The following is a 23,369-nucleotide window of genomic DNA, read 5'->3' as shown; positions in this document are numbered from 1 at the left end:
AGGTACATGCTGATATTTTTTTTTAACCTGAAGCTGGAATTCCTGCCAAGTTTAAAAAGTCTTACATAATTTTTTTAATTTCACAGCTAGATCCTAGAAGATTTTGCCAATCCATGACTTGATTCAAACAGTCCCATTTTCAGAAGCACTAACCTAGCAGCCAAGTGACACAGCTCTTCCTTCTAGCTGCTTGGCCAGCTGTATTTTAGGATTCTAAGAAAAACAGGCGTGTTAAAGGAGAAGCAAATCCCCTCCTGCACAGGGTGAGAAGCATGCACAGGAATTCCTTTTCCTAAATTTGTATGAACATAAAAAAAGGCTAAGCTACCCTCGTCACCCTGGAGCAGGCTTACCGAACCTGTGCACTCGCTCGCTGTGGCCAGCAGCATGGAGATGTGTTTTGCCTCCGCTAGAACACTTTCAGGGACCTGAAAGGCCATGATGCACGAGCACATACCTATGGCCACGATTCTCCTCACAAGGGCCCCAAGATTAAGGGTAATATAAGGCCTCCCTCCAGCCCAGGGGCGGTTGTGGAGCTCCGCTGCGGAGCTTGTCTGTGCTCCATTAGCTCCATTGCCAGTGCATACCCCCAAGCACATAGGAAATGCATTGTGAAGCAAGCCTGCGGCCCCTCCCTCTCCTAAACAAAACCCCCTCCAGAAATCCCGCATCCCAAACCACATCCTTATTAAAAACATTAATAAGTAAATAGTCAGAAGGGTGTGTGCAAGCCGCTAAGTCAAATTCCAAAACTCTAATCCTCTCCAGCAACAAAACCTTCTGCTCCTGCCAAACCACTTGGTCCATCTGTTTCACTTTCTTATACAGCAAAAAGAAGAACACACGGTCCTCTACACGAGCAGCGTGTGGATTCCATGTGCACAGTGCCCTCTTCTGAAGAAGCTTTTCTTAGTTTAGAGTCCCTTTCACAACAAAGTTTCAGGTCTTCCCTACCAGAAGCTCAGGTGATCACACACACATATTCGTTCTTTCTTATGTTACTGTCGCAAACCGTGGGCATAAACACAGGACAACTTTTTGTTTTCTTGTCTGAGGGGGCAATGGTGCCGTTCAGGGATTTCAGCCAAACCCCTGTCAGGTTTCTTTACTTTGATTGAAAGCCCAACATCTTTCCTGAAAATCTGAAACCTCGAGAACATGTAAATACAGATACTTTAACGTCTGCTCATTACCATAAAGAAAAACGTATTCAGTTAAAAATAGGATTTTTTTAGTTTTGGATTTTGAATTTTCTTAGCCACTTAAGAAATCATTAAACTTTTAAAAGCCTTTTAAAAGTTCAATGATGTAAACTTAGAAGAAATTCTACTTCTTGTTCTGTAGCTTGATGAGCCTTCAACACCATATGCTTTCGAGAATCTAGCAGCCAGTTCACCAAGATCTAGATAACTAATCCAATATCCTTTTCACCAAAGGTAAGAAAAAAAAAAAGAAACAATTATTTAAAGCACATATGCTACTTAACTGCCCCTGTGTTTAGGAGGGCTTGAGAGCAACTTAAATAAAAAAGCATCTTCTGCAGGCTGCCTTTAGAGGAATTGTTCTGTGGGTGGATATAGGTAAGTAAGAGTTCCTGCTCCTCAGCGTTTCATATGGAAACATTTACTGAGTTACACCAGTAGTAAACAGCTATAAAAGCTTAGAACAAACCTCCTCCTTCAACATTAGATACTTCACCTCAAATTTTATTTGTAATTAAAATGTTCCACAGGAAATAATAACTGTAGCCTTAATTAGGTAATTAAACCTGTTCTCAAGGACTTATGTAATGCAGAAGAATAATCATGCAGATGGAAAAGTTTTAAATGAGTATGAAACTAGTAATTATATACACACACAAGAAGCAAGAGAAAAGACTCTTTCTTAAACCTCTTATTTAACTTTGGCAAAATTACATGTTTGACAACCAGCTGTTGTGCATCTCAAGCGAAGAGCTTACTAATGTACTTCTTTTGTATCCCCGTGCTGTGCTGCAATAAAGGCCATACTTAGTGCTCAGAAGTAGCAGACTCTAAGAAATCAAAGCGAGCCACAAAGAGCTTAAGTCTTCTCTTTAGATGCTGCTTTAGTGTTCAGATGTGCCAGGATCACAGAATAACTTCTCTTTGCAAGACTTTGGCTCTTCCTTCTTCACCTGTCCCACCCTTCCCTAAGATGTGCACTAATGAGGATCTCAGCTGCTTAGAAAGCAACTGTTAACTGCCCAGCTTTACAGCAAAGCACAAGGATTAAAGAGAGTGGGAGGGAAAATAAAATACAGTTTTTTTAGTGACTAAACATTTGTAGTTTTGCAAATGAGAGCTGATAAATCAGCTCCTCAAAATTTAGCAAGAACAGCCCTTCCCAAACATTTTCTCAATCAATCAGTTAGAAGCTGGAGCACTTATTGGGCTGCACACAGTGGAATCACTGCCTGTGGCCATGTCCATCACCCCGTGATGCTCCACTTCTCAGGTTAACAGGAGTGGTGCAGCCTGAAGATGTCTATATGGATGGAGAATTAAAGTAAAATACACTTCAGGTCATGTGTAGTTTCTAGATTACAGATTTAAAACCCTGTGCTGAGCACCCCTATAGAGATTAAAAGGGTTTTTTTGTTGTTGTTGTTGTTTTTTAATGGGTGCTTTTGATGCACTTTCACAACTTGTCATCCAACATATTTACAGCCTAAGTTGGGATCTGTGCCTCAAAACTAGCTCCCTTATTCCCACAGGATTGCATTTCCCTAAGATATTGAGATTAGTTTAGAGCAGCGCCTCAAGTAGCCACCAGCGATACCATACATCGAGTCAGCCGGTTCTCCAAAGCTTCTTTAAACACAGCCTAGCCCTAGCCTGGCAAAGCGGGGAGGCAGAAGGAAACCCTGCTCTCCCACACAGCTCCCTCTGCCAATAAGGTCTTCACGTCTTCTCACGCTGCAGAGCATCTGCAGGAGCCTCTTCAGCCACCCTGATTTCTAGAGAGTTCACAAATATTTGACTGTTATTATGTAAAAACTAACGGTCAAGTCTTGGGGAAAAAAAAGAGCCTCGAAGAAGTCAGTGCTGTGTGCCCACCAACTATTCAATTTCATGACAACTTTGGGGAGGAAAAAGAAAACCCACCACATCTGCCAACCAAAAGGAAAGAAAGAACTGAAACTTCGCAGAGAAGTTTGGCCTTGTGGAGAGTGGAGACAGCAATAATGCAGAACTGTCTCGTATTTACTAACCAAGATTTTCCTGAAGTGATGGGTACTTGAGATTCTTATCACACAACCACATCTCAGTATCAGAAACACAAATAATCTTCTGTACAGGAAGTAGGAGATATGGAGAACAGAAAACTAAACATATTTTGAAAGTCCTAATTTGAGTCCTATCCAAAGAGAACAGATGCTGCCCATCACATTGCTACATTTATTACAGCTTTAAAATGTTTATATTCTGCTTTTTTTTTTCCTTATCAGCTCAAAGTTGCCTATTCTATGTTTAAAATTTAAATTTTCCTTTACAAACTGAAGGCTGATTTCTCATTATTTATGCACCAATGAAGAATTCTCCAAAAGTTAAGAAATGAAATAAACTTTTAAAAGGGCCATTTTAATCCAGTTAAATGTGGATGAATAGGAAATCGGAGATTCTTCTTTAAGTTCTGTTATGTGGGTGGTTTTTTTTTTTTTTTTTTTTTTTTTTTTTTTTTTTTTTTTTTTTTTTTTTTTTTTTTTTTTTTTTTGTTTTTTTTTTTTTTTTTTTTTTTTTTTTTTTTTTTTTTTTTTTTGAGATTTTTTGCTCTTCTGGTTCTATTTTTTAATTTCTGGCTGCAATATCTCTAGGTAACTACAGATGAAGGCTACACCTTCTCACCAGTTGCTAAAAGGATTATGGAACAAAACAACATTCTCAAGTTCTCCCTTGATGCTTCTTACATGGAGTAAAAAGAATAGCATATTAATTAATATGATTATCATTAGGAATCTGTTTAAACTACAAGAGCACTGTTGGAAATCAGTCTATTAAAATAAACATACCCATTAAATGGAGCTATTCCAACCCAGTTTGAATGCCCCTCTTAACATTATGGGAAGACCCAGCAGTGATTCACCATCACATATTCCCTCATCCGCAAGCACAAATACATTTGTCCAAGTTTAGCATTTGTCCTTCATTCCCTAAAGAATACCCTATATCCGCAAAAAACACACCCTCGCACACACCTAGCAGCATCAGAGTCCGTTCTGGAAGTGGGGTGGTGCATAGTGAAGGACCCTAGCACAGTGATCTGGTTAACAGCAATCATTTATTTTCACTCAGAATAACAGGAAGCAGCCATGGTCTGGTCTGCGAGTATCTGAGGGAGGGGCCAGCTGGGACAGAAGGAGAGTGCACAAACCAAGGAGGTGCCCTCACCGCATTGCTCCTTCCCCAGCAGCGCTCAGGAACTTCCAAAGGCCAGTTTTAGCTTTCAGCACCTGCCTTCCCTCCCCTCATTTCTCTATTCCTAACATAGCCTTAGGTAGCCTACAATATTAACCTTCACTGGGCTTCACAAATGTAATTGTTGCTTCTTAAGCAGAAGTCACTAACAGAATCCTGCTAAAAAATCCTTCATTATGCAGCATACCGACAACCAACATGCAAGAGTCATTTTCCTATTTTTACCAAACCAGAAGTGCTGTGAACACTCCCAACTTCCTTTTGAGCTGAGCACATCTCTAGATTCCTAATTAGACTAACAAGCAGGACTGTGAAAAGATGTCAGAGGTTACAGATAAATAAGTGGACTTTGTTCAGTTAAAGATCTTGGTTGCACAAACAGTACAAACACTCTACAGACTTTAGGACATGGGGGTAGCAGGCCAGGGTCGCTAGGGTTCTGTGGAATCATAAGATAAAAGGGAATAAAGAGGTTGCCCTGGTATCTGTCATGGTTTGCCTCTCCAGATTGTTACTGCAAGCAGCAACTCGGCTGCAAGCCTTCAGAAGGGACTTCATTGCATGGACTGTCATCTCCGAGGGGTCCCAGACCCCTAGAGCCTAGTTCTGATGTTCTCACCTGCTTTGCTTCAGCTCCCTTCCACAAGGCAGACAAGGGTAACATGGTGAAAACAGGCTGACTCCAGCCACCGCCTAACGCCCTCATGCCCATACTGCTTCCACAAGACTGTGGCTGCAACCCCGATCGGTTCTCTGTGTGTTTCTTCACAAGCCTCCTTTAATACACAAGCCAAGGCAACTGTCTGAAGAAGTGTCAAACCCCAGGTTCCCAAATCTCTTTCCTTTTTACTACATACCGCTATTCCTAAGAGGTCAGCAGCTGACACAGCCAGTTGCAACGGGGGAAGCGGGGGCCACATATGAGTGCGTAGGGAGCCCAGATGAGGGCAGCTGAGGCTGAGGTGACCACGAGGAGCCCTTTGGCCTGCACCGAGGCTGCAGGGCTCCGTCCACACGCGCGCGAGCAGCGTCCAGGCCGCTGGGAGCATTTCAGGGGGCACCCTGGTATGTCACAGATGTCACCTGTAAGCAACACTGCATTATTCACTGCTTGCTATGTGCAGATAACTGAAAGTAGGCAGAGCAGATTGGAAACAAGGCTGGTTTAAAAAGAAAAACCAAGCCAGACTATCTGTCCTCCTAGAGCTCCAGTCATTTCTGCAAGCAGAAAGTGGGGCAGACTCAACCAGTAGAACCAATGCCTTATCAAAATAGCTGCCCCAAATCAAGAGTACAGCAAGATAAGGCAGTACTACCCAGCACTGCGGCAGGCTCTGGCCCTTGAGCCTGCTTTTTGCTCCAGCTGGAGCCTGGCAGCTTTATGTTCCAGTGCTTTCCTGCTCTGTATTTGTGTAATCAGTTTTTAAACATTCCTCCTTTCCTATCTACACATTTTATAGTAACAGAAGAGACCATCTGAAAGTTCAACTGGCCATGTGAACATTAGCTTGCTTTACATTTTTAATTGCATGATGAAATATGATAAATTTTACTTGTAAGTAAAGATTTATATTCATAAGAGTACACACAAGAGTCGAAATAAACATAGCAAGAACAGCATAAATATCTGACAATACAGAGTTCCTACATCAGCCCATCTTCCTTTAGGTGTAGCTATCACTTCAAGTGAAGAAACTCCCATACTCATGATATTCTGGCTCCTTCATTAAAGCATGGTGTGGCCTGCTAGTTAAACAGCTGCCATAAAGATCCCTTCCCTAGGAGCAGAAATGAAACAACTTTTGGCAAGGACGTCACAGCCACAACTCAACTGGATCAGGTGAATCTGCCTACCTGGTTGTCAGCACCAGCTCCTGTGGCTCGCAATAACACCACTCAAAACATCAAGTTTGCTCTCTGAAAGAATACCCTAATATTAAAGAAACTTGGTTGTGTTCATAATATTCAAAATAAGGTTATTCCACAAAATGTTTGTTAATTTAACCATTAGATTACAAAGCTGAACTGTTAAAAAGATGCTTTACACATATCACTATGACCCATGCATAACTAACACCAGAGCACCGCCTTTTAAGTTATTTAATTTAAATATTCTAAAACATTTCCCCACCTGAGGAAACTCATCTCTGTCAATGCTCAAAAATAGTTCTTGGGAAAGCTGAACAAATCAGCAACATGGCTTTTGCAGCTGCACTTCCCTGTGAGCCCTCCACATTAAGAGCAATTCCAACTTGAGGCCTCCACATTAAGAGCACGGTAGAGCCTCAGTAGGAATGAATTATTCTTTCTTTTCATCTTTCCTGCTGGTCTATTTACCTACCCAGGACTTCTCCAAGAATTTGTTTATGAAACACCAGACCCGAGTTTACACTTGTGGGTACGATACAGATCAAGGGATTAATAACAGAACGCATGGGTGTTTACAAAAGCAGAAGGCACAATCTAACTGAAGACAAACTGAAGTATTCAAGATCTAAAGAGATCTAACAATTTAAGAGGCTGATGATTATTGTGAAGTATTCCTAAAGCTCTTGCTGTTGTCCTTTTTGATCTTCATATGCATCAGGACGAGCCATGACATTACTGGGACACCCATAGCTAAACTATTCCTTCGGAAAATGTAAACTCAAGTACTGGGGATCTTTCTTCTTGGCACTTTCAAAAACAAATTTATATACAACTGGAAAAAGATTCAGAGGATTACGTGTTACAGTAAAGTAAGAATCAAATGTAACATTTAATTAGATATATTTTTGGGGAATATTTTAAAAACAGAATTAATTTCATTTCACTGATTATCTCAGTGATATCATTTTAAAGAAAGGCACAATGTACAAAAATAATTTTTCATAGATTCTGTCTATTGGGAAATCTCTTTTAAGGATGTCTGCACAGGAGAGTTCAACTTTAGCAGTTCCTTTCTTCATTCTAGACCTAAAGGATCTGGGGACACCCTGATTTTTTTCCAGGGAACGTACCCTCTGCCTACCCACTGTCTGGCAGAACATTGCTAGGTACTTCCATGCTCCCTCAGGAAAGGAAAACAGCCCTCTGTTTCCAAGCATAAGAGAAGATCCCTGAAAATGCATGGGACATAGGAGTAGCCACAAAGCCACTCTAACAAATGCAGTTGAGGTGGTACAAGAAGTTACCAGCTTCAACTCTTTAATCCATCTCTTCAGCATTAACTCATCTCTTCAGCTCATATTGTCTCCCTGTGGTGAACAGTTATTTACACAAGCTGTCTTCCAGCATCCCTGCTGCGCAGGTGAGCCCAGTCGAGGCAGAGAGGACGGCACTGCTGGTGGAAGACAAGGAGGGCAGGCCAAGGGTTCTCCCCGGTCCCTCCTGTACCTAGCCAGGCACAGCGATGGCCTAGGCTGTGTAAGGGGCAGTACGTGCCAACGTCTCCGGAGACCATTCCTTTATTAGAAAAAGGCAGAGAAAAGCAATAGCAAAACAAACAAACAAAAAACAGCAGAAAGGAAGACATGGAACATTCCTACAGAACAAGACAAAGCAAGACCTACATAGAATAGGGTACTGGGGAACTATTGAGGTACAGAATCACGAGAGCTTGAAGCCATTTATGCTGGAAATGCTGCGTACAGCATTTCCATTCAGCTTATGCCAGCGCTGGCACTTGTCTAACTCCAAGGACTGTTCAGGAACTCAAATGAGCAGCAAGGTAACCGCCAAAAGGAAAAAAAAAATTACATTTATTTGCTGTTGATTTTAGCTTGTAAACCAGTTCACTCAGAGGTCAGACAAGCAGTAATGCCACTACAAGGGAAAAGACAGACCACAGCAGTGCTTATCTACGTAGTGCTCTAAGCCAAGGAAACCATGGCCTGTATGAAGGCTTTACTCTCCCCTGTTCTCAAAACATTCACCTTGCAGCTCTGCCTGATGATTCTTCTTCACATTCAGAATGACACCATGACTCTTCCTCCCCCATTGCACTTACATATTGGGGTAGGAGAAGAGGGAGACACAAAGATAAGTTTACGGGAGCTTGGAACTGACCGGCTGTATCAGTTGCAATACTGAAGTTTTACTTATCTCAGGTGACCAGTTTCTAAACCTTATTTCTTATCATCTTCTAAGTCTCCATGATATAATCATCTCCTACACTGTTCTTTATCTGCAATTAGTAGAAACTGTTGTTTCTGAAAGCTTGGCCTGTCATGTCCTAAGCATGTTGGAAAGCTTTGCCAGGGTCTGCAGCCAGACCTGCCGGGCTCTTTAACACTCATCCCTCCCGTGTGCCATGCCTCTGTGCCAAAATGAAGCCAAACTCACTGGAAAAGATAATGCATGGTCAAGTTAATGATATTCTATAAAGTATGATCAAAAGAAATCTAAAGTAGAGCATAACTGAATCTTAACCATCTCCTTCCAATGCTTGGAAATATTATTACTTAAGGGGCACTGATTTACTCCTCTTGAGTAAGACAGGAGTAGACCTAAATTGAAATAAAGTTAACCAGTGGCAGGAAAGAATATATCAAATATTTCAGATACAGAAGATATCATTATGCAAAAAGTTTAATTTTCTGCATATCTTCCCAGCAGACTCGACTGAGAAGAAGAGAGAAGAGGGGAGAGGAAAAAAAAGAAAAAAGGACATCCAGTCTTGAAGTTCCTGAAAACTTTAACTGATTTTTTTTTTTTTTTAAGTAGAGATGAAAAATGTTTTCAGTAGAACAAATACCGTCTTGCACAAATCTGAAGAAGTAATCAGAATTTGCCAGGAGCTACTCTCTCTCAGTAATTTACAGTCTTCTGTAACAACAACACAATAACTACAGAAGGTAAAAAAAATAGGTCAGGTTAATGGATGCAACTTAGAAATAATTATTAATGAAGTATGAACATTTAAAAAAAATCCAATCCATTTCTACTTAAACAGCATGCTTTGCTTTCCGTAGAGTGCAGATATTTGATGAAAGGAAGACTTAGCCTGAAGGCAGAAGCTTCCAAACCTGTCACTGGTAGGCCTCTTAAAAGGCCTCTTAAGCTTGTTTTTTTTTCTCTCCTCTGTAATGTGAATGTGTTTGAAGGTTTCCTTCATGAGGCATCAACCTTGAGGAGCTAAACCCCAAGAACTACAGAGCTGGATACTGGTGCAGCACCAGGACCAAAAATACCCACCTCCCCATCCCTCTCCCTTCTCCCCCCACCCAAACCAAAAAAAAGACACAAAACAAGAAGAGCACCACACACAGACAGGCACTTGAGCTATAGATTCTACAGAAACAGACAGTGCATCACCATTTTTGGGTTACAAAAACTGTTTTATAAAGCAGTCAGGGAAGTGCTGTGTGAAGATAGAGATCAGCAGATGTTTAAGTCCTCAAAGAAACTCACTAGAGCTTTCAGAAGGAAAAAAAAAAAAAAAAAAGACCTACCTCTTAAAAAAGGATTTATTGAAAAAGCTTTTTATTTCAAGAAACATCTTTGACATTTATTATAAGCTTCTGTGAAGAGAAAGAGCTGCCTGCCAAAAAAAAAAAAAAAAAAAAGCTATACAGGTCCCAGTAAAGATATCAAGCTATTTCTAGCAACAGGAAAAGGAGATCAGAAGAAAGCTAACAGAGATAAGGCCCAGTATGCAATAGGGACATTATTCTATAAATGGGCAAGCTAAAGTTTATCCACCCTATAATTTCAGTCCTAACAGAGCTTCCACAAAAGACCTGGGACTTGGTCAGTACTCCGTTGTCACCCCCTCTCCCTACAATAGCGACACTTGTAAACAAGTTGTTACATAAGTCAAAATCAAGGACTGATTACTTTGAATAACGCTAGAGCCACAACTTAGGGTAATCCACTTACGAGCAACTTATCAATGGGATAACAGGGAATGAGAAAACACAGGTGATGGAAGGAGTAATCACCCCGGTGCAGATGTGGTTGATGGCTCACTCCCGGCTCCGCGCGAGCCCTGTCGAGCGCTGGCTGCTGTTGGCGGAGAGCAGCAGGGCTGGCTTTGGCCCCAGAGACCCTCTGGAGCCTAAGGAAGCTCACTGGGGTCTCTGCACACAAAGGAGAACATGCCAAGGACCTCACTGGGGTCTCTGCAGGCGCTGGAGGGGGCAGCCTAAGATCCAAGGGAGATTACGGTGCTAATCATATCTATACCACCAGTTTCTTTGAGCCTATGAGGCTTGTCAGTCTTGAAGTTCCTCTATTCATAGCCCAAATTATCTAAGCAAAGGGTCAACTGCAACCTGAGTGCTGCCGTATTGTCTTTTTTTGTTGTATTCCTGTATTACTTCTATAAAATACATACATGGATGCACAGAGAGCTGTGCTGCCCACTCAGAGGTGGGAGATGTTACCTGATCAATACAAGTTTCCTAAAATTCATGCTAGAAACCCTCATGCCGGCAGCCTGTCATGACCCGGGGGCATGTGTCAGGCTGCCAGACACCATTAGAATGTGATAAGAGAAGAATTTTTAAAGACAATGTACAGGAAGCTGCTTCGAGATTACATCTTATCAACAGAATCTACTTCTGCTTTTGTAATTAATAGGAAATGGTCACAGTCAATCAAAACATTTACAGCAAGCAACTCAATTACTGCTTGAAGTGAGACTTCCGTATGCTAAGCTGCAAATAAAAGTATAGGCCCTTCTCTGGGTTTGAGCTTTGGCCTGTGGAAGTTTGCAATCCTGAATGCAAATCACTTGTTAAAAAAGCTTTAGTAGTTTTCCAGCAACATTTTTAAAAACCTGGTAAGGGCCATTCCCTTCCCTCCCTCTTTCTGAAGGCTCCTTCAGCCTATCTGTGATTCGTTCTCGTTACTGAGCAGATTTAGTCCTTGCAATTCATTATTCACAGTCTTTTGGTGCATGTTATCTGCAGCTTTGATCCTTGAAGCTGCTTTCTGGAGCGGCTTGCTCACGTCCCAGACGATGATCACAGGCTTCGGGTGCTTTCCCAGCATCTCCTGGACCCTGAAAAAGCTCCAAGTGCTGCTCAAGTTCAAAGAATGGACAGCTAAGCTGCAACCTCATGGCTTTTACTGTTTCCTTACATTATGGCTTTTTTCTTTGATTCCCTATTATTTGAAGCTCTGCACCATGTGATGAGCACCATAGGCTACTTCCCTCCTTAAAGCTGGTGGTTTTTTTTTTTTTTTTTTTTTTTTTTTTTTTTTTTTTAAGCAGTCCCTCACCCCTGTGTACTTCTCTACATTTTTAATGTCTCTTGATGCATAACAAAACTAACATCAGGGCTGAAAATGCATCACTGGAAGAAAAAACAGTCACATTTTCTAGAAGCACAAGGCAAGAAGGGCGCTTCTCTTCACACAAGAGGAAAAAAAAATGAGTCTCTCAATCTGGACTTCATTTCATTTGAACCTCTCATAAGATGCTTAGCATCACAAATCTAACTCATGACCCAAGGGCCACAGTGCATATGAGGAAACACACATTCCATAATAGCTCTTACTTCCACATGCCTACATTGCACCTTTCCATTTCAATACCAATATTACACTTTGGTCAATGCTAGTTACTTCACAGTAAATCTCGGAGGAGTCGGTGTTTTCTTTACAACCGTCTCCATATGTTAGAGATTAATAAAGAGCAAGCAACTTTCAGACAATACGAGGAGCACAAGGATTTGCAGAACCTGCAAGGCAAATGTTGCACCCAAGCTCCTCTCATCTTCTTCTGCTTTCAAGACAATATGAGGGTTTGAGAATCCCAAGGCTTTCATCAGCACCAACAGCAATTTTAGAATTTTAGGGCACCTTTCAGCACCGGGAAGGGGAGGCAGTGCTAGGACAGAGCCTCACAGCTCCACTGATAGGGACTTAGGCAAGAACTACGTTTCAGTCCCAAACAGGAGGGCAATGGTAAAAGAAACCTCCAAAGGCCCAGGAGGCATTTCATTTCTCTCAGTATGTGAGACTGGAGCAGACAGTTTGTATCAGCAGTTTATTATTATGGCAAACCAAGTCACAATTGTGAATAACAAGTTAAAATTAGATTTTTGGATGCAAATATACCTTCTTTTCAGGACAGAGGAGACAGTAAAAATCACAGGGAAACCTGCGTGCTTGGAATCTGCATGTAATTGGAATGCACCAGCAAAACCAGGAGGAAGAGACATTCAAGATGCACAATACAGAGGAGAATGAGAACAGCAGGACTTCTCAAGGAGAGGTGAAACTGCTGCATACAGATGCCTTGTTAAACACTTACCAAGAACCTGTGCATCATGTAGGAGAATGTTAATTGTTTACAGGTCCTCAGAGCTGGAGGACTTCGATAAATACCAGGAAGTGGCATGCAGAAAGTCCATTGTACAGTTAAAGGGAGAGGAACCACTAAAGGAGGCACTTTCATTTAAGTCCATCCTGCCCGTTGTGAACCTAATTATTTACCCTTGAGAGTTTCCTTTCCCAAGATTGAATTCAAGGAGCAAAAATACCGAAAGAAATTTTTCTTGTGAGGAAAAGGCCATATACGTGGAGGACAGTCATTATCTGGCGGTGCTCTAACCAGTATTTCTAGAAAGTAATAAATAAATAAATAAATAGGCCTTCTGGTCTACTTGGGAAGGCTTCAGTGCCTCCCATTGAGGTGATTACCATTAGCACTTTGGCTTTACATCCTTAGCATGAAGGCTATAAAGCCAGTGACGCTTTTTGCAGTAACAAGGATTTAGTGAACTCTCAAATTATGCCTAACTTTCCAAAGGTATCGCTTATTTTTAGACAATGTTTGCATTGCCTTGGTCAAATGCTTGGCCTCTGCAAGCAATTCTTCCCTGTTTCTCTTCTACATAATCCCATTTTTTGAGTCCTCAAGAAAGTATTTTTGTCCGCATGTAATCTCACTCCACTAAGGCAGGCTCATCCTGCAGGACGCTCAGCACAGACCTCTCAGACAGATCCATGTGCACAGATCCTACCTGTTATCCTACTTGCCAGTCTTTGCCTCGTGTTCCCCCAGCCTTGCAGTCTTAGAGAGGGGCAGACACTTCAAATGGACAGTCCAGACAATCTAAAACCTCTGTTAGACCTTCCAAGTGCCCCCTTCCTTTCTAGGCCTCCAGAGGGAACTTACGGTAACCCCAGCCTGTATATGAAGCCAGAGTCAACAGCAGGCCTGGATTTAGCATCTGCCCATCTGTCCTTTAAAACCTCAAACAACTTTTCATAGCAGAACATTGCCTAACACCAAGCACACATACGCAAGGAAGCACAAATGCCTACCTCAGAGAATGCATTTCCCTTGTTCTTTCAGGTAGGCCTATCTTGCTCCTGTATCTGCAGGACAGGCTCACTTCAGCGCAAAGGCTCTCCAGGAATGAGGAAGATAAGGACATACTCCATAAGAAGTTCAGCAAAGCCCATTTTCTTCCCCCCCTCTGCTGTCTCCTGGGTCTGGTTGAACTAGTTTGAGCAGCTTACTCAGGGCTTGGAAATAGACTTCAAAAGGCTGGACTTTCTTGTCCTATTGTCTCCTGTTTGGGGAGCAGCTGTTATCAGGCTGTTGTCTCCATCCATTCACTGAGCTCCCACAACAACAGGCTGCTCATGTTGGTTGTCCATGGTGGGGGGCTTTCCAAGGAAAGTTGTTTATGTAGAAGTCAATCCTGCAGGTAGGGAGCAACAGTCTGGCACAGCCTGGCCCAGAGCTTGCTTCAGCTGGGCTCTTCTGCTACCCAAGCTATCTGAGAAGGCTCCATTTAGGATCTTGCGTTCATGAGCTGTACCCACAAAAGCAGCTCCACCTATATCACATGGTAAAACAGCAATGCATCACTGCACCAGATGCTCACAGAAACATAATTTGGGTACAAAGACTGGGATCTTCATGCTTGCTTTTCAGTTGGTTTTGAATATAACTTTGGACAGTGGCAATTTCTCACAAGACACAACTAGGGCATCAATGGTTAAAAAAAGGGAGAGGGATAGTCCCCATTTTTTCACTGGCAGATTTTTGTCTACCTTGTAAATCCATTCATTTTGCTCATTTTATGTAGAATTATATGAATTTGAGGTGGAAAGGGAGAAGGGAGGAGAAAAAAGTGTGCTTCTGTGTTTTTGTCATCTTCCATCACAGAGAGCAAGGGTTTTTTTTTTTTTAAGTATTAAACTTACATCTTGAAACACAGAAACATTTAAGTGTCAAAAAGTTTACTAGAAAAAAAAAGTAGTGACATCACTCCCCTCTTTCTTGCAACATGCTTTACAAACCTGCACTAGAAGCTTTGCAGAGCTTCCCGCAAGTTTCTGGTTCAAGAGTTTTGCCCCATGCTTTTAAACTTCCAAGAAAGCTCTAAGCGCTGCAGCGCGTCTCGGTCCCCGTCCTCTCCAAGCAGCTCCCAGGGCGGCAGCAGCACTGCAGGCCTGCGAGTGCCACCTAGCGACTCCTCGCGCTGCTCGCGAGGGCCGCGAGCTGCTGCTTCAACCGCGCCGTGCGGCCGCGTCCCCCTCGTCAACAGCCCTCCTGTCGGCCCCCAGTGCCTTGAACAAGGACTTTCTTCTGCTATACAAGTGACCCGTTTTCCTTGAGCAACGCCACAAGCAGCAGTACTCTGGATTGTGTTTTTATCAAAAGATCATCACTCTTGAAGTAAACAGGAAAAAGTTAACATTTTTGCTTTTGCTCAACCATTTGTTCAACTTCGGAATTAAACAGCCACGAGAAATCACAGGGACTTCTTGGCTGCAACCTCTTGAAGACCATATCAGGTTTCCCCCCACCCCGAGATCACCAGACCTCTGCTGGAGGCCAATGACAGGTTCTTCCACCGCAGGCTATCACCTTTCTGTATCTTATAAAAGATTTACTGGTCAATGGTCAACTTATTTACTGCACTGGAGCCTGGGTACTGTGCTTGTCTGACTGGATCTGTGGAGTTACCCGTTGTTACAGTATACCTCCCTCTCACCCCATTCCTTCAAAGGATCTGGTAAAACAGATGCCAGGTGAGACAAGTCTCATTTCTTTTACAAAATGGAACACATATCAGAGCTCAAGCCTCCTATTTCAGTATTTAAATTAAATAAACAGACAAAGCTCCGATTCACCCTAGATATTTGTCATCCACACAGGTTTGTGGTGCTCATTCCCATTTTTCTTTGCAGCACCCCATATGAGAGTGAACTCAGCAACCCAGCTATGCTTCCCAAGGCAGGGATGTTGTACCCTCCGTGCTTCTAGTGCACCTTTTACCACTGGCTCAACAAGGACAGAAGTGCCCCAGTTTTGAGGGTGCTCCCCTAAGCTGACGTTCAGAAATATGATTCTAACTAGTAGTCCTAAAGATCTTTGACATCTTACGAAGGTAAGTTTTCAGAAGCATTTTTACTTCAAAACCAGTCCTGCCTTGCAGAACTGTTGCACCAGCTCTGTAGTTGGTGAAGTATTCCTTAACACTGTCATATAAACTTCAGGATCTCTATCTCTTGAAACACAGTCCCTTTCCCAGAGGTCAAGTTTCATGTCCATTATTTCCGCACACAGCAGAGGTTCCTGAAGTCTCTTCAGAGACTTCAGCTCCTATTACCTTTGGATATGACACTAACTTTGAGGAGTTGCTAACCACTGTAGTCAGTAAAAGTCAGAAGGATGCTCTTCTATTCCACTGTCTTTTCAATGGAGGACTATTCTGCTTCATCTACAAAGCTAATAAGGCAGTCAGATTGGTCTACCAATACTTCAGCCTTTCTTCAAGCTCGCTGTGCATGTCCAGCTTGGATTAGAGACAGTCAGTACTTGGATTACAGGAGAAAGGGTGGGGGGTTTTTTTGTTTGTTTGTTTTTCTTTGAGCGTTTTCTTCTCCTCTCTTTTGTCAAGCATTCTGCAGATTATGTTTAGAATAGTTTCTCTTCCAGCCAAGCTTCCATTCGAGCTTCTGTAAGAATTATCCCCCAAACAGCTTAAAATGCTGCAAAAACAGCATTACAGAATGAATCACAAATCCATCAGATTAAAATCAAACAAACCCGACCATCACAGAGATCGCCTGCAAATCTCCCTTTCTGAAGGCTGTCACTTGCCTATCCAGCAGCAGAGATTTACTCAGCAATTCTCATGGGAAGCATCTGTGATTTGCATACATGAATTGAGTTAAATAGCATATAGCAAAGATAACTCCAATGGAGCATAAAGGTGAGAGATGTGAAATAGGAGCTCATTGGATTGCCAAGCATATGTATCTGTCATATCCCAGATTTTTCTTCCCACTGCTCCCCAATCAACTACAGTGCAAGCAGTGCTGCACACATGATCCTCAACAGCTGCAAGTGAGCTGCAAACCCTTCTAGAATCCCTCTTAGCAGGTTGCCTTAGCATCAGGCAACCATACCTTAAAAACTTCCACAGTTAAAACTAAGACCCATTTGCTGTGATGGACTCCAAGACCCACAACGAGATTTTACCTGTGAAAATACTGCAAAATTTCAGAGACAAAAGAAAAACCTCATTTTTGAACTTCTGTGATCTATTACCTTCATGGCTACAAAGGCAGGTAGAGGAGAGGTCCCCAGCATAGCAGCCCTGCACAGTGCAGCAAACATCTGTGGGATTTTCTGTCCCCTGGTACTGCGCTCAGTTACTCAACACCATCACCCAGTAGCGGAGCTGCCTCTTCCCTCTGAAGGTGCCTGAGTAAGGTTGTTTAAAGCACCAGAAAGCACAAAGGCTAAACACTCTTTACGCTCACCTTAATGAAGTTAGATAGAAAAAAAATTGAAGTGGCACACTAAAATCCTCAAGTTTAAGGAGACTCCCTTGTGGACACTTGCAAGGATTCTAGCTTGCAGGGGGAAGAGAGAAAAAAAAATAAAAGGGAAAAAAGTATCAAGGAAGCCAACAGATCTAGTCCGAGTTAGAATACATTACCACAGTCAACTGCTTCATGTTATTTTTTGAACTATGAAAACAGGCAGTCAAAGCAACGTTTCAGTTAGGTAGAGAATACCGCATTAATTTCAAAACCTAAATAGTGGTGCAGTTGGAGTCTGCTGCACTGGTTAATGAATAAGGTGCCTGTTTTCAAAGATATCCACGCATGTATAGATCATAGTCAGCATGAACAGTTTTTACCACACTGTTGTATAATCTCATTCATTTATTTGACTACCGATGGTAATTAAGGACCATAATCCACTGCCAAAAAAATAAACAAATGTGAGCAACCACTATAGGTTTGGCAGTAGCAGAAATTGTGCATGGATAGTCCAGGTTTATTGCCAAGTACTTAGCTGTTCAGAGAAAATCTGAAGTTAAAATAAGTTCTTCAACATGTACAAAGCATAAGAATGAAGTCCAACACTTGGCAAGCACATGAACACAATAACAGCTGAAAAAGGTTTCATTTGTGTAGCTAGTTTCTTAGTTATCCAGGTTCAAGACCTAAGTTTCAGAGATGAGAACTAATAAAGCAATAGAAAACTGCAACAGAAGTTAAAGTTGCATGGATATATCCAGGCTTCTTTCCTTTGGGACTTACATAGGAATAAAGCTACACACAAGATTTTGTAGAATCTGACTCTACAAAGGTAAGTACTTTACCATGTATGTCAGTTTTTAGCTACCAAAATGGATGCTGTAGCATTGAAGTGTTAAATCAAAAAAAGTGTGTCATGACTATGGGTACCAGCTATAATGTATTACATATGAAAATGAAACATTATGTATGAATAGAAACAAGTATAGCAACTGATATCTATGAAATAAACTTACACTGATACATGGAATAATTTTAGGTTAACCAGACTAGTTTAAAAATAGAAACCAGGGCTAGATTCTCCTCTCACCCCATTTTACATGTCTTTACTTGCATTGATTTCAGTGGAGTTATTCACAATTTATGCCATTGTGAGAGGAGAATCAAGCCTTGTGCGTTCACAAGGAAACTGCAGATGTGTTTTCCACCATAGTGCAGGGGCAGATTTTTTTTTTTTTTTTTTTAACATATACATATGAACTGTGAAACCAACGGAGTACACAAGTGAAGGCAGAAAAAGAGGTTCTAGCTTGGAAAAAATCTTACAGCCTACTCAGAGATTTAAAAAAAAAAAGAAAAGAAAAGAAAAGAAAAAAAAGATTTTTCAAACCTTTCAGGATCAGACAAGTAATACTATAGTAGTTTGAAGAAACAAAGTTTCCCCTGAAATTCAAGTCCAACAGAGTACTCTTATCATGACTATCCAAAAAAAAAAAAAAAAAAAAAAAAAACACACACACACACACACCACCAACAGACAGACTATTACTGTAACTACTTGTATGGAGATGCTCTTCCTCCACCTTCGTCTCTGTGCATAACTTGTTTCACTGGTCATACACTTGCTTTTAAGTCTCATCCTTTTTGCTAGTAGGAAAACATGTCTGCAGTTCCCTTTTTACAAGAGAGTCCAGATTCTCTTCCCACCATGGCATGACCGACTAAATGCACAGTAATATGAAAGAGATTGACTTCTACCACTGAGAAAACAAGCTCCATAATTAAAGATCTACCTGGTCATGAGAGCAGTTCTTTCAAAGTCTCCAGAAAGAAGACTAATGCCATCAGTGGGAGGACTGAGAGGGACCCAAGAACAAAGAAGCTCTTGAATGTCCAACTTGAAGTGTTCCCAGGTCAGTATTTAGATGTGGAACACCGACTGCATACCCCGGTAAAAGCATCATTAAATGAATAGCTGCCTGGTATCACCTTGCTTCCTAAAACAGGCTACCTAGTATACCAGAGGCAAGGAACTCCCATCACATTGTTGTCTCGTCACAGTATCATCTAAACATCAACTCCTGGATGTGCTTGGCATTAAACAGCTCAAGAAGGTTTATGAACAGCAACCACAGTACAACGGGTAGGGTTCCCAAGAGATGAAAGATAGTAACATTGAAAACAAAGTCACCAAAATTACAGCCTAAGAGGGGCAGAGTCAGAACTAGACAGAACTCTTGAGTATCAGAGATTACATGCAGAAATTTACAGAAATCTGAAAAGCAATAAGCAGGCAGCAATGAAACAGATGCCTGCTTGTCACTGTGGCCACTTCAGTTCAAATACCTGCATTGTTCAAATTAATTATATTAGCATCTAAAATATCTAAAAGTCTACATAACTGCAATTTCATATCACCTGATAACCCTCAAAGACTGACTTTCCAAGCAGACTAACTGCATGAAAGGTGAGGCTCAGCATGTACCAGACTTCCAAAGAACTGAACAGAGTATGACTCAGCTCAGCAGCCCACCCAGCAGCATGTCCCTCGCGCCTGGTTCACAGAGGGGCTTTCCTGGTGGATTGCAAGCAGACACTTGCACAGCTCTTTGGCAGCTCATGTTTACTCACAGCAACAACAATTGGGGCTCACTCTTACTGTACTAATACTCTCCTTAAGCAAATGCAAGCTCCTCAACTTCACCCTCAAACACGCCTCCCTTTTCCATACCTTATCCAGGCCAGCTAGTGCCTCTGAGCTGACAAGCCCCCTGGGATGAGACCTCAGCTGGGACGTGCAGTGACACGACTACTTTTTCAGGCAGGTCCCACTTCTCTCACACTAATGGCACTTCATAACAGCTACCTACTAAAGACCAAAGCAGAGAAGCAGAACAAAGCTGAGCAACATCCTGATAAGACTGGAAATTAATTATGTTTCCAGTACTTCAATACAGAGGAGAGTCTGGTCTTTCCATACATTTGGCAGTACTCAGATGGTTGTTGGCTATTGGCCTGCCAATCTGCTCAGGCTTAAGTTCCTTCACACTCGCTTTATATAATTAATTTTGTTAAATATAAACATATCATCTGTATATAGTCCTCCCTTATTCCATATGCACAGATCTAACTCATTTCAGCCCTAACATGAAGGGGAATTCAATATTTATCACATAGATCCACTATGCTTTGCAAACAAGGCAGAAGAATCTTGCTATGAAGTTATCCATATGATCTCTCTGATGAGCAAAGCATGAGAAAACAGTTCAAAGCTCCCCCAAAAACATATGTATACTTTTAAAAAAGACATCTGCAATTCACCAGTGAGGTTCTAAGCCCAACATCATTCATTTGACAGTTTGTATACAGAGATGCAAATACACTTGGTTCAGGCATTTCATCTTCATAAAAAACATATTTTAAATATATTAATAACACATTTTGAATAGCTATCTCAGCATTTGAAGCTTGTATTACTCTAAGAAAATATTGACTCATGAGCAGGTAGTACTTTTCTGACTGTAGGTTAAAGTAAGATATATTAACTAAAAGCCTACTTTTTTTTTTTTAAATATACAAGCTTTTTTTTAATCTTCTGGCTGATTCACACTTGAGCATAAAAAAAGATCATCAGAAACAAACTTTGTTATAACACACTGTTCTTTAACATACTTGACATCAAGTCAGCTTTTACTGTGGTTAGACAAGTCGATCCCCACTCGAAAGCTTTAAGGCGGCTCTCCATGTCAGTTTGTGGCACTACCAGCATGGGCCATGGGCAAGGGCAGTGTCCAACCAGCCCCATGCTGGGCTGGTGGGGCAAGAGCGACCGGAGCTCCCGCTGGGCTAGCGCCCTTCCTCCACAGGAGGAGCTCATCAAGGAAAAGATCACATGAGGGCAAGACGGATAAAGCTAAGCAATCACTGCTTGCATTAAGGAAGTTTGTATTGCTGCAGTGAGGAGCACTGCTCTATGGCTCTTCAAAACACATATCTTTCCAGTATGCCCATCACAGAAGTTTTAAGGACTCTGTTTCACAGCTAAGCGTAACTGTTTCATTTCAGTCACTTACAAAAGAATTGAGAGGTAGAGGGCAGCTCCTACTGCAAAAGGTGCGAGAACTCTGCCATGCAAGATGATAGGAATCTTTCATTGCTGCATTTGTACAGAGCACCTTTTCTAGAAAAACACTTAAATAGAATTGGAAACAAAGGTGCTTGAACAACACAGATTCCCTTTAGAAGGAAATTAAGTGACTAACATCATGCTGCTTTGGAGAAAAAAGTGTATCTTTTACTATGTGTGCCATGATAGTGACATGTACTGATTTCCAGTCATGCTGGTTGCAGTTATACAAGTCAAGGATCAGTGAGAAGTCAGAGCTCTAGTTGTTCATATGAAGGTGACAAAGATTAGACACAGATTTGGCATGTTGCCGTCAGACATTTAGCTCTGAGATTGTATAATATTAAGATTAAGGTTACTTGATGCAAGACTAGAAAGCAGCAAAGGTGGTTATAAAAACATCACAAGAAACAAGATTTATCTAGAATAAAAGCAAGGCAACCATATTTCAGTACTTGGAAGGCATCTGAAAATGCTTTTTTGGCATGCAGCTGCTCCATGAAGTCAATATTGTCTGTAACTGGAAACAGTTCAAACCCCAGAATTGTCAGAGACTATAATTGCAGGTTGTGAGATCTATACTCAGAGAAAGGAAGGGCAACTGCATGAAAGTGTTATGCATGGAGTGTGCTTGCAGGTTTATATCTATAATATTTTTGGTCAACTTTTTGACAACTATAGATGTATAGGGTAGGGAAGAGACAGAAAATGAAAGAGAGGCTCACCAAGCAGAACTGCAAGAGCTATTGGGTGCTATAAATCAATGTTTCAAACAACTCTTAGACAGGAGTACATGACTTGAGCACAGAACAACTGCAACAACACAGTTCCAGCTTTTGTTGATGTGTAATCCAGGGGAAACCAAAGGCCTGTCTGAGGGATTGTCTACTACAGATTTACTAGCCAGAAAAAAAACCCTCTCAGCTTGATAGATTCGAAGCAATTTTGAAAACCATCCCAGCAGTCTAATGGCTGCATCTGAGAACTTTTAAGAAGTTTGTGTTGTAGGCACAAATCCAAGAAAAGGTAAACTAGTAAGAAGTTGTCATTTAAAGATATTTTTAAAATATTAAAAGTGTTTTTATTGGCTCATACTTCTCATCTCTGGACACTTCACTCATTGTGAAGCTGATTTAAACAAGAACCTCCTTGCCCAGAAACATGCTTGAAAAGTGTTGTTGGTTCATGCTGAGGAGCCATTTGCTTATTCGATTCTCTAAGAAATTAAAGTATAACATATTTCATGCACAATATAAAAAATTTACCAAGGCACAGGAAGAATTGTTGCAAAAGATTTGAGAAGCGTTCTTCAATAATTGGAAGTGTTCTTTGACAATTAACTACTACTTAAAGCTTGTTTTTGTAAAAACAATGTCATTTTGGCAAACTGAAGTGATCTGCTTGCCTATCTGGGTACTTTGGCCAGAAGCATCTGGACTCCAGTGGTCTCTAACTTGTAAAACATTTTCCTTCCCATCGTTTTTCAGCCATGAGGTGGGGAGGGAAAGGGAAGGAATTGCAAGGTTCTATCTTTCCAAGCTAGTTCTTCCCATTATGCAACTCCTAACGCAAACAAGTTAAGCATACAAGTAAAAGCTACTCATTTCTATAAACATTTCCAGGAGCAGGACCTAAGTATGTATTGCTTACAACAAGCACATACTAACGAGTAGAGCTAACCTCAAGTTTACCTCTGTTTAAAAAGAGTATAAACAGAAAACACTGCTGGCCAAACTGAAGCTTAATCTTCAATGTAAGAGCTCAGACTGAAGATTGATACGAGCCACGTGGTCATTATGCATCCATGCCAGCCAAGAGTTCTTAATGCAGTACTACACCACAGAACTATCCTCTTAGAAATGCTTACTTTCTTGTAACACAAAAAACAACTGTTACAGAGTATGTTATTTTATAACCCTACAGACAACAACAGTGATCTTTTTACTTCACAACAACGTAGTGGTTTAAGAAAAGAAAAAAGAAAAAAAGAAACCCCAGCTTGTTTGTTTTAAATGGACTCCAGCATCGCACATGTAATTAGCTCTGGAATGCACAAGACACAGTATCCAAGCAAACAG

This window comes from Nothoprocta perdicaria, unplaced genomic scaffold (genome assembly GCF_003342845.1).
Source record: "Nothoprocta perdicaria isolate Ctin4 unplaced genomic scaffold, notPer1 scaffold_67, whole genome shotgun sequence".
Classification (NCBI taxonomy): Eukaryota; Metazoa; Chordata; class Aves; order Tinamiformes; family Tinamidae; genus Nothoprocta; species Nothoprocta perdicaria.
Note: the sequence above shows the minus strand (reverse complement) of the source record.